The sequence below is a fragment of the Ursus americanus genome, chromosome 29, assembly GCF_024610735.1.
Source record: "Ursus americanus isolate L20-20 chromosome 29, mUrsAme1.1.p, whole genome shotgun sequence".
Taxonomy (NCBI): domain Eukaryota; kingdom Metazoa; phylum Chordata; class Mammalia; order Carnivora; family Ursidae; genus Ursus; species Ursus americanus.
Genome location: NC_142155.1, coordinates 23944631 through 23957394, shown reverse-complemented (window position 1 = coordinate 23957394; position 12764 = coordinate 23944631). Strand labels below are relative to the sequence as shown.

The window sequence follows — 12764 nt, the reverse complement described above, 5'->3', positions numbered from 1 at the left end:
CCTACATAATGTATCCATTGATGTGAATGGGGTGTTAAAGTCCCCTACTATTATTGTTTTACTGTCAGTTTCTCCCTTTATATCTTTTAATATTTGCTTTATGTACTTAGGTGCTCCCATGTTGGGTGCATAGATATGTACAATTATTACAATTATAATATTAACAAACTTTTTGTCAGATTAATCCCTTTATCGTTATGTATTGCCCTTCTTTGTCTCTTGTTACAGTTTTGATACAGTCTTGATTCAGTGGTCTGATAGTCTGATAGTGGTCTGATGTATTGCTAGTATGGCTTTTTTTTTCTTTTAACTTCCATTTGCATGGAATACTTTTTCTTTGCTTTCACTTTCAGTCTGTATTTTTCCTTAAATCTGAAATGAGTCTCTTGTCAGCAGCATGTTGATGGGTCTTTATTTTTAATCTATTCCGACACTCTATGTCTTTTGATTGGAGCATTTAGACCACTTATGTTTAAAGTAATTATTGATAGGTATGTACTTACTGCCATTTTGTTAATCGTTTTCTGGTTATTTTTTAGTTCTTTTCTGTTTCTTTCTTCCTTTCTTGCTCTGTTTCTTTGTGATTGATTACTTTTTGTGGTGTTATTTTAAGTTTTCTTTTTCTATATTCTTTGCATATCTATTAAAGGTTTTGGGTTTGTGGTTACCCTGAGATTTACATATAACCTCCGTTATATATAGTGGTCCCTATTAAGTTGATGGTCATTTAAGTTCAAATACATTCTTAAAAAACATTTTTTTGCACCTTCCTCCCTGTTTTGTGTATATGTCATATTTTACATCTTTTTATTCATAATTTTCTTATGTCTAATTATGTCATTTTCTTTTCCACTTAAAGAAGTATCTTTAACATTTCTTGTAGGGCTGGTTTAGTGGTGATAATCTTGTTTAATTTTTGTTTATTTGCTAAACTCTTTAGCTTTCCTTCAAATCTGAATGATAACTTTGCTGGGTAAAGATTTTTGGTTGTAGATTATTTTTCTTTTCACCACGTTGAATATATCTTGCCATTGCCATCTGACCTACAAAGTTTCTGCTGACAAATGAGCTAAGAGCCATATGGCATTTGCCTTATATAAAACTTTTTGCTTTTCTCCTGCTACTTTTAAAATTCTTTTTATTGGCGTTGGCCACAGCAACTTCCTGGAAGACATGTCTCTAAAGGCAAGGGAAACAAAAGCAAAAATGAACTATTGAGACTTCATCAAGATAAAAAGCTTACATCAAAAACTAGGGATGTACTATATGGTGACTAACATAATATAATAAAAAAAAGTGAAAAAACAAAAAAAAAAAGCTTCTGCACAGCAAAGGAAACAGTCAACAAAACTAAAAGGCAACCTACAGAATGGGAGAAGATATTTGCGAATGACATAGCTGATAAAGGGCTGGTATCCAAGCTCTATAAAGAACTTCTCAAACTCAACACCCAAAAAACAAATAAATCAGTTAAGAAATGGGCAGAAGGCATGAATAGACATTTTTCCAAAGAAGACATCAGATGGCTAATAGACACATGAAAAGATGCTGGATATCATGCCTCATCGGGGAAATAGAAAACAAAACCACTATGAGATACCACCTTATACCTGTCAAAATGGCTAAAATTAACAACACAGGTAATAATAGATGTTGTTGAGGATTCAGAGAAAGGGGAACCCTCTTACACTGTTGGTGGGAATGCAAGCTGGTACAGCCATGCTGGAAAACATTATGGATGTTTCTCAAGAAGTTAAAAATAAAGCTACCCTATGACCCAGCAATCACACTACTGGGTATTTACCCCAAAGATACAGGTGCAGGGAAAAGAAGGGGCACCTGCACCCCAATGTTCATAGCAGCAATGTTCACAATAGCCAAATAGTGGAAAGAGTCAAGATGTCTTTCAATGGATGAATGGATAAAAAAGATGTGGTTCATATATACAATGGAATATTAGCCATCAGAAAGGATGAATACTTACCATTTACATCAACATGGATGGAACTGGAGGGTATTATGCTAAATGAAATAAGTCAATCAGAGAAAGACAATTATCATATGGTTGCACTTATAGGTGGAACATAAGAAATAGTGCAGAGCATCATAGGGGAAGGGAGGCAAAACTGAATTGGAGAAAATCAGAGAGGGAGACAAACCATGAGAGACTCTTGAGTCTGGGAAACAAAATGAGGGTTGTGGAAAGGGAGGTGGGGGTTGGGGTACCTGGGTTATGGGCATTAAGGAGGGCATATGATGTGATGAGCACTGGGTGTTATACACAGCTAGTGAATCACTGAACACTACATCAAAAACTAATGATGTGCTCTATTTTGGCTAATTGAATTAAATAAAAAATATATAAAAAATAAAATTCTTTTTATCTTTAATCTTTGATATTTTAATTATTATGTGTCATGGTGTGAACTTCCTTAGATTTTTCTTGCTTGGAACTCTGTGCTTCCTCAACCTGGATATCTAGTTCCTTCCATAGGTTATGGAAGTTTTCAGCTATTATTTCCTCAAATAAGTTTTCTTCTGCTTTCTCTCTCTCTTCTCCTTTGAGATCTTGATAATACAAATGTTTTTGTGCTTGATGTTGTCCAACAGAACCCTTAATCTATCTTCATTTATTAAAATCCTTTTATTTTTGCTGTTGAGCTTGAGTACTTTCCTTTATCCTGTTTTCCAAATTGGTGACCTGTTCTTCTGCATCATTTAATCTATTGATTCCCTCTAATGTATTTATTTCAATTATCATGTTCTTCAACTCTGATTAGTCCTTCCTTCCTTCCTTCCTTCCTTCCTTAAATTCAATTAGCCAACATAGAGTACATCATTAGCTTCAGATGTAGAGTTCAATCATTCATCAGTTGCATATAACACTCAGTGCTCATCACATCACCCAGTTACCCCATCCCCCACCCATCTCCCCTCCAGCAGCTCTCAGTTTGTTCCCATAGTTAAGAGTCAAGTCAATCAGAGAAAGACAATTATCATATGGTTTCACTCATGTGGAATACAAGAAACAGCACAGAGGATCATAGAGGAAGGAAGGGAAAACTGAATGGGAAGTCATCAGAGAGGGAGCAAAACCATGAGAGACCCTTAGTTCTTTTTAATATTTTCTATCTCTTTGTTGAAGGCCTCTCTGATTTTTTTCCACTCTTCTCTCCAGCCCGATGAGCGTGTTTATGATCATTACTTTAAACTACTTATCGGGCAGACTGTTTGTCCTCATTTCTTCTTTTTCTGGAGGTTTTGTCTTGTTTTTTCTTTTGGAGCATATTCGTCTTTTGTTTGATTTTCTGTGTTTGTTTTTATGAATTAGATGGAACAGCTACTTCTCCTAAACTTGAAAAATGGTCTAGTGTATGTTCATCCCCTGTGTAGGCTGCATGTTTGGTGGCTTTTGCTGGTTGGGTGGAGCTGTGGTTGGTTTGGGTTGGGGGTCACAGGGCACTCTGTGCTGGCACTGTCCTAGTGGGATGGCTGGAGCTGAATGGGCATGGGGTGGGCTGTTTTGGGGGCTCTTCACACAGAAGGTTCCCTGGGGGTACAGCTGAAGCTGCAGTGGGCACAAGCTGAGGAGTTGCAGGGCGATCTGTGCAGGGGGCACACTGCCAGGACAGTTGAAGCTGAAGTGGACACAGGCTGGTGTTATTCTTATGCTTTTTGCAAAGAGAGCAAGACAACAGGACAGCTAAAGCTGAAGTTGGTGAGGCCAGTGGGGCCCTGAGGTGCTATGTACAGAAAGCACCCTGACAGGACAGCTGAAGCCGAAGTAAGTGCAAGCTGGGGGTTCCTGGGGCTCCCTGCATAGTGTGTGTCCGGGCAGGACAGCTGAAGCTGAAGTGGATCTACACTTGGGTGTTCCCAGGCTCTGCACAGTAGGTGTCCTGGCAAGTTGCTAGAGCTGAGGTGAGGCATCAGCCGGGTGGTCCAGGCACTCTCCATGAATTGGGCAGCTAAAGTTGAAGTGGCTACAGGCAAGGAGGGTCTCAAGACTATGCAGAGAGAACACCGTGACAGGACGGCTGAAGCCGAAGTGGGTGCAATATGCCCTGGGGTGCTCAGCACCAGGGGTCCCTGGCGAGGCAACAGGATCTGAGGCCAGCACAGCCTGGGGGAATCCCAGGGTGTTTCATGCAATGGGTCCCCTGGTGCAAAAGCTAAAGCTGAAGAGGCAGAAGGGGTCCTGGGACTCTATGTGTCGAGGGCATCTTGACAGGATAGTTAAAGATGAGGTGGGTAAAGATGCAGAGTCCTGGAGCTCTTCACATGGAGGGCACTCTGGCAGGACAGCTAAAGCCAGAGTGAGTGCAGGCCAGGGGATGCAAGTCAGGGTGTCTTGGGCTGCCCTGGGGTGCTGAGAGCAGGGTCACCCTGTCAGGGTGTTCTGGGGGGATTGCTCAGAGGGTGTCTTGGCCAAGTGGTCACAAATGAAGCAGACTTGGACCAGAGTTTCCCAGGGTGCTCCATGCAGGAGGCACACTGGTGAGGTGGCTGGAGCTGCAGCAGGTGCCAGCCAGGAGAACCTGGAGCATTCTGTGCCAGGGGTGCCCTAGCAAGCTGTATGAAGTCAGAGTGGTACAGGCCTGGAGTGTTCCAGGGTTCTTTGCCTCTGTGTCACCTTTGAATGATAGCTGAAGCTATAGTGAGCGCTGACGAAGGGTGTCCTATTGTGTGCCACCAGGAGCCACCTTGGTGGGATGGCTAGAGTTGGTGTGGTGTGAGGTGGCAAGCCGGTTAGGGTACCTGGACACTACTCCCATTTGCGTTATCAAGGCGGAGAGGGAGTGTAAACTCTAACAAGTTCTCATGACTCTCCTACCATTTGGCAGAGTTCTAGGGTTGCTATTTTATATACTAGTTGCTTTTTAAAACTATAGCTATTTTTCTGTGCCCCAGGACGTCTGGGGCTGGTGTGGACTAGGGACCCAGTGCTCCTGATGAGGCAGCCTGGCTATGGCATCCAGACACTGTTTCCATCTGCACTCTAGAGGTGGTCAGGGAGTGTAAACCGTAACATTCAACATCCCCTCTGACATAGAGAAAGTTCCAGCAGCTCCCCTGCAGTTTGGCAGGGTTCTAAGGCCAAATCTTCTATGAAATAGTTTATCCTTTAAATTGTGGCTATTTGTTTTCTATGAAATGATTAATCTGCTCTTGGTCCCTTGTACTCTCCCTCCCCACTACAGTTTGTAGCATTGAGGTTAGGGTTTCCCTTTGCTACTGTGCTTCCCTCTCTCTTGCTATTTCCTCTATCTTTTGTTGCACAGAAGCTCTTCAGTCAGCCCTCCGTTTTTCTTAAGGAGGAATTGCTTTATAATTAGGCATAGCTTTGGTATGTCTGTGGAGGTGAGTTCAGAATCTTCCTACATTGCCACCTTGGACTGGATCTTCTTAATTTTTAATTTTTTGAGAAAGCTTCATACTGTTTCCCACAGTGGTTGCATCAATTTACATTCTCATCAATAGTGTACAAGAGTTCCTTTTTCTCCACATTCATGCCAACACTGGTTATTTATTGTCTTTTTGGTATTAGTCATTCTGACTGATAGAAGGTGATATCTCATTGTGGTTTTGAACTGTATTTTCCTGATAATGAATGATTGAGCATCTTTTCATGTGTCTGTTGGCCATCTGGATGTCTTCTTTGGAAAAATGTCTATTCGGGCCTTCTGCCCATTTAAAAATCAGATTATTTGCTTTTTTGGTGCTGGGTTGCGTAAATTCTTTATGTATTTTGGATGTTAACCCCTTTAGATATATCATTTGCAAATATCTTCTCCCATCCACTAGATTGCCTTTTCATTTTGTTGATGGTTTTCTTTGCTGTGCAAAAGATTTTAATTTTGGTATAGTCCCAATAGTTTGTTTTTGCTTTTGTTTTGCTTGCCTGAGGCGATATATCTAGAAAAATGTTGTTAAGGCTGATGTCAAAGAAGTTATTACCTATGTTATTTTCTAGCAGTTTTATGGTTTCAGGTCTCACACTTAGTTCTTTAATCCATTTGGAGTTAATCCGATGTTTTTTTCAGACACATTCTGATATCAAATTCACTTTATAACACAATTGTAGATTAACCTTTTAATTACATTTTTCTTAAAAAAGCTGTGAGATTTCCATTTCTTCAGGAGATATTTTCACCACTGTACTGTTCAATTCCACAGGTTAAGCTTTCTTCATTATTATTAAGAACTTCATACATGTTAGATTGCCATTCCTTGCTTTTTTGTCTTTTTGAAAAGACACAGGGAGAGTAAAGCTGATATCTTTAAAGGCATGCATCAAGAATTTCCCAATACGATTGTAAAGAAGCCACCCAAAGTACCAGTGACATCATCAACAGGCGTATCTTGCCACTCCTTAAAAAGAATAGCTAAACAAGTTAAAACTGATGTTGTAAAGAATACGTAATATTTTGGGAGCCACAATGGAAGTGCTGAATATATCCAGGGCCCTGTTCAGGTAATTAATCCGAGTGCTCACACAGACTGTAAGGCTGAGCAGCAGAATCCAGGCCAGGGAATGTTGTAGCACAGGCTTTCCAACAAACGGCTCTTCGATAACAATGCCCAAGCCCTTAACACAGGAGGCTTTAAACGTTCCAATTACAGAGCAGATTGTGATGTACACAAGATTGTTGGTCTGTCCAGGGTGAGGTCCCACCATGAAGATTAATATCAATGACACAATGAACACAAGTGTTGCAAAGACCACAAAACTTGGATCTCCCAGCTTGTGAGACATTTCATTGAAAGTCTCGATCTCCTCTTCTTTTGGAGCATGAAGGACCATAACTGTAGATCCTAGAACACTTAGCAAACATCCAATTTCCCATGAAGATTAAGTCTTTCATTCAGAAAGTATGAAGCAAGAATGGCACTTACTTGGATGCTGAGAGCATCCTAACGGAGTCACTAGAGTCACTAGGGTGGCTGGTGCAAAGGCATATCCAGCAAAGTTGGCCGCCTCACCTGCTCCCATTGATAGCAATCCAGGCTACCACAACCATTATTAAGATATGCATGGCCACCTTGACCTGCTTTCATGGAGTCTTTCCTGGCAAGTTGTAGAAGGCCTTTCCCCACCCCCCCAAAATGAAACTCTTGACAATGAAATTGCTGGAGCTTATAGGCAATTCCAGACCAATGTAAAAGTCGTATTTTCCACACCCGTGGGTCATTTCATTTATTACTAAAGAAGTTCTTGTGAGTCACACTGATCACAAAACAGAGAAACTGCTGGTGCTGGAGGCAGGCTTATGCAATCTTCAAATGCTATACGATCCCTTCAACTGATGCAGAAAAAGCATTTGACAAAATACAGCATCCTTTCCTGATTAAAATCCTTCAGAGTGTAGGGATAGAGGGTACATTCCTCAATTTCATAAAAACCATCTATGAAAAGCCTACAGAGAATATCGTTCTCAATGGGGAAAAGCTGAAAGCATTTCCCTTAAGATTAGGAACACAACAAAGATGCCCACTCTCACCATTATTGTTCAACATAGTACTAGAAGTCCTTGCAACAGCAATCAGAAAATGAAAAGAAATAAAAGGTATTCAAATTGGCAAAGAAGTCAAACTGTCTGTCTGCGCAGATGACATGATACTTTATATGGAAAACCCAAAGACTCCATCCCCAAATTACTAGAACTCATAGAACAATTCAGTAATGTGGCAGGATACAAAATCAATGCTCAGAAATCAGTTGCATTTTTATACACGAACAATGAGACTGAAGAAAGAGAAATTAGGGAATCCATTCCATTTACAATAGCACAAAAACCCATACAATATCTCAGAATTAACTTAACCAGAGAGGTAAAGGATCTATAGTCTAGAAACTACAGAACACTGATGAAAGACATTGACAAAAAGATGGAAAAACATTCTATACTGATGGATCAGAAGAATAAACATAGTTAAAATGTCTATGCTATCCAAAGCAATTTACACTTTCAACGCCATCCCAATCAAAATATCAATGACATTTTTCAAAGAGCTGCAACAAACAAGCCTAAAATTTGTGTGGAACCAGAAAAGGCCCCGAATTGCCAAGGAAATCTTGAAAAGGAAGAACAAAGCTGGGGGCATCACATTGCCGGATTTCAAACTATACTACAAAGCTGTGATCACCAACACAGCATGGTACTGGCACAAAAACAGACACATAGACCAATGGAACAGAATAGAGAACCCAGAAATGGATCCTCAACTCTAATCTTTGACAAGGCAGGAAAAAACATCCAGTGGAAAAAAGACAGTCTCTTCAATAAATGGTGCTGGGAAAATTGGACGGCTATATGCAAAAGAATAAAACTTGACCACTCTCTCACACCATACACAAAGATAAACTCCAAATGGATGAAAGACCTCGATGTGAGACAGGAATCCAACAAAATCATTGTTTTTTGCCAGCCTAGTGTACTGTACCATCCTTTGCTGCTACAATCCTCACTGGTTACACTTTATCATCTATTAAGTTGCATCCAATGTACTATACCAGGAGTAAGTTCATTTTATGGTCATCGTGTTGTCTGGCTGGGATGCTGGAGGTTCTGCTTCTGTAAAACCTCCCAGTTGGGATTCTTGGAAGGGAGAACACTGGGACATGTTACCAGGGGAAGCTCCAGAAATGAAATACTAGAGAAAGTGGAGAGGGTGTGAATGGCTCTGTGCCTACACGTCCTGGCCAGAATTTTGTAGAATTTAGGTACCCTCCAAACTTCCAAATTTATGTAGCGCCAGTACACCAAAATTCTTTCATTCACGGACTGTATCATGAATTGTCACAACCTCTTCCTTCTGCCTGGCACACTCCTTCTTTTTGCCTAGAAAACTCCTTTGGATATCAGCATGAACGTTACTTGCTTAGGGAAGCTTTCCCTGGAACATGCCTTCAGTCCTGCCAAAATAGTTCATTATCTTCATTATTTGTTTTATTAGCTTTTTGGAATGTTTCTTCACAACACTTACCAGAGTTTATAATTATGCTTTGGGTGATAGTTTGTTCCATGTCTATTCGAATCCTCACTAGAAAGGGAGCTCCAAGAGGACAGAAATTTCCAGAACTGAGCACAGTAGCTGAGTCCAGTGTACGCTGAAAAAGCCTTGTTAAATGAGTAAGTGGATGTGTGACAGCATCATATAAAATGGTGAAGATGGTAGAGTGGGAAGAAAAATAGAGGAGTGCTGTCTGGTGGGTCCAGGTGCATACAAGCAAAATGGGAACATGTTTTTTGCCTGAGGCCTTACAAAAGTGTTGAATTGTTTATGGGATAAATTTTTTTCTCTCAGAAGCACAGCAAAATATCTTTAGAAGTGACTAAACTGATATTAGTAATGACAAGAGGAAGAGTACATCATATAGTTAATGCAAGTTTGACTCCTAGCCTGAGAAGTGAGGAAGAACTGGGGAGAGCCATGAAAGATGGAGGGAATTTTCTTAGTATTGTCACTGTTGGACCGCAGGTGGAGCCTGGAGGACAAGACAGAACAGACCACATATGTTACATGCCCTGGTCTTCAGAGAACTTTAGATACTGTAAGAAAAATGTGCAAGAAACTCCAGAATCCATCCAGTTAGGAGGACAATAAGGGAGTGCTGATAATTTCATTAATATAAGCTTAAAATAATGACTATTTTCTTTGCTCTTGTGTCATAGTGTTATCCACACACCCTTTTATGCATGTATGTATGTACGTATGTATGTTCAGTTAGCCACTATATAGTACATCATCAGTTTTTGATGTGGTGTTCAATGATTCATTAGTTCTGTATAACACCCAGTGCTCATCACAACACCTGCCCTCCTCAGTACCCATCATCCTGTTACCCCATCTCCCCCTGCCCCGAAACGCTCCGTTACCCAGAGTCCATAGTCTCTCATGGTTCATCTCCGTCTCTGATTTCTCCCCCTTCAGTTTTCCCTCCCTTCCCCTATGGTCCTCAGTGCTATTCCTTATGTTCCCTATATGAGTGAAGCCATATTATAATTGTCTTTCTCCACTTGACTTATTTCACTTAGCGTAATCCCCTCCAGTTCCATCCATGTCAATGCAAATTCGACACACCCTTTTAATTACGTATCTCACCAGGCATGGGACATGTGTGTTAGAAGTTGATACCTTTTGACTAAGCCATTGCTTTTAATCTTCTTCTCTTCTCCACTAGAAGTGATATTTCGGAGTTGATTATGGTTCTTTCTGTAACTAACCTTTGTCATACTATCTCTGTACATTGGCATCATATCTGAATTTAGAATCCTTTTTCATAATTTATTTGGATCTAAAATTTGGCAGCATCTTTATTTTTAGTATGTTTTTATTTGGCTTTAAATTTTTCCATTTGGGTTGCACACTTGGATGAAAAGCTTTACTCAAATATAAGTTGCTTATTTAAATTGGCTGATATACCGTAAATGGGAAAAAAAGCCCACTTCACATGTAAATGATAAAATAGCATTTCTAAGTTTAGCTACAGGTTTATTATTGAATTCTGCAGGGAACTGACTGAACTAACCCTAAATGCCATCCTTTTACGACCAATTTGTGTGGACAGTTAAAAATAGTACAGTGAACTCTGTCTACAAGTCTACAAGCCAAAAGTCTTTGAGTGTCATAAAAGGACTATTGTTCTTTGTAAATAGGCAATTATTAAATGGCATTTCTGAAACTGGACACTGAATAAAGTGATTTATTGGTAGACAACCTCATTTAAGAAAAAGAAATTGATTAGATCAAAGTTCCATTAAAAAATGATTTACTTTATATATTATGTATCTATTTACACATGTAAAAATTACTTCCATGTAGAATTGGCATTGATAAGATATTTATACTTAAAATTTATTCATTAGAACAAATTTTATAGTGTTGAAAATTTTGTCAACACTTTAGTGTAAAAATTGCACTTGCAGAAATGATTGTTTGTAAGCTTATACTTTTGGTAAACACTGTAACAGTAGGGGCACCTGGGTGGCTCAGTTGGTTGGGTGTCAGACTTTGGGTTTCAGCTCAGGTCATGATATCAGGGTCATGGGATTGAGCCCCTGTGGGGCTCTGTGCTGAGCCTGGAGTCTGCTTGTCCCTCTCTGTTCCTCCCCCTGCTTGCACATGGTCTCCCTCTCAAGTAAATAAATAAAATCTTTTTTAAAAACTGTAATAATAATCCACAATGGTTAAAAAAAGGAAATGTCCAAACTCTTACTATTTAGAAAAAACCGGGGTTAACTTCCCTCCAAAAATATGACTCAGAGCTCTTTCCAAATTAGCAGATATTAAGTATACATCATCATTTTGAGTTGCTACTGTTGATGGCTTCAAATTTTTAAAAAATATTTATTTATTTGAAAAAGAGTGTGAGTGGAGGGGGAAGGGGTAGAGGGAGACGGAGAAGCGGACTCCCTGCTGAGCAGGGAGACCTGTGTGGGACTCTGTCCTAGGACCCCGGGATCATTACCTGAGCCAAAGGTAGATGCTTAACCAACTAAGCCACCCAGGTGCCCAGCGAGTTCAATTTTTAAGACCAGTTTTTAAAACCAATTTGCCTTAGCCTAGGTTCCCTATGAAACAGAACCCAAGACAAGCAATAGATGTTTATGTTTATTTGGGAGGTACAATCCCAAGACAGCAAGAGAGAAGGAAAAAATGCGTGAAGTAGTGAAAGATGAGAAACCATGCCACATGATATCTTTTGCTTCACGATGAGACTATAAGAGGTAAAACCTATTCTTTCACAGGTATACTTGTCCTGTGATGCAACATAAACCCAGAAAGACTATATGAAGTCATGCCTTAGAACAGTCTTTGGAGGGAGGAAGGGAGAAGGAATTTGTCTGCCAGCTACCTTTCTTCTCTTTTCATTTGGTCAAAGTTTTCCTCACAAGGAAGTTTACTCCCTCATACGCGCTCTCGTCACTCAGCATCTTTGGCAGCCATTTGCCAAGCCATATCTGTTCTGCAGTGCAGTTCTCCATCTGAAGTGTTAGAAAGAGCTAGAGACTATGCGTGTGGCTGATTGGGCCCAGCAGGTGGACTTTTATGGGTCTATGCAGAATGGGTCAACATAGCAATAGCTAAAGTAAAGAAAGCAAAGTGAACCAGTGTCTAAAACATAGGTGAGGTTGGGAGAACCTGTGGAGGCAAATAAGCTATATACTGAGGAAATATAATTTAGTTTATTTTCCAATTTTCATTATAACAAAGGCTGCAATGAAAATCATTTTACATATGTGTTGTGCACTTATCTGTATACTATCTTGAAATAAATTCTCACACATATATTGCTGACAAAGGCTTCTCAGTCCCAGGGAATTTTCCATATGGCCTTAAGAGAAAAGAACAAGGAAAGGGAGGATGTCCAAGGAACTTGGGTGGAATCTAGTTTCACAGATTGTCTCTTGCCTTGGCAGCTGGCTGGATTCTGCTTCATAATTTAGAAGAAATACTGAAACTTTGGAAACGTCCCCCTTCTTAGTCTCTCAGTTTTCACTTTATTTCTTATGTCCCTGATGTTTAACCTGAAGATGGTTTCTAACAGAGAAATGCAGGCACTTTTCACTTTGAGTATTCTTTCTTTCTGGGAAGGTTGTCTACCTCAACCAAGCATGTAGGTTCAAGAGCAATATATTGGACTACTGATGGGAGAGGGGGGCTACTACCCCAGTCAATCATACCAGAGAATCAGTCCTGGGGGTTGGGGAGCAATTGTGAAGCAGATAGTGAAGCCAGACTGTCCTGTTTTCCATCCC

General features: G+C 40.1%; 1 pseudogene; it reads right to left on the bottom strand.

Annotated features, from left to right (window-relative positions):
* Positions 1–3367: 3367 nt before the first annotated feature.
* On the bottom strand, positions 3368–7193 carry LOC123797068 (magnesium transporter NIPA2 pseudogene; annotated as a pseudogene).
* Positions 7194–12764: the final 5571 nt, after the last annotated feature.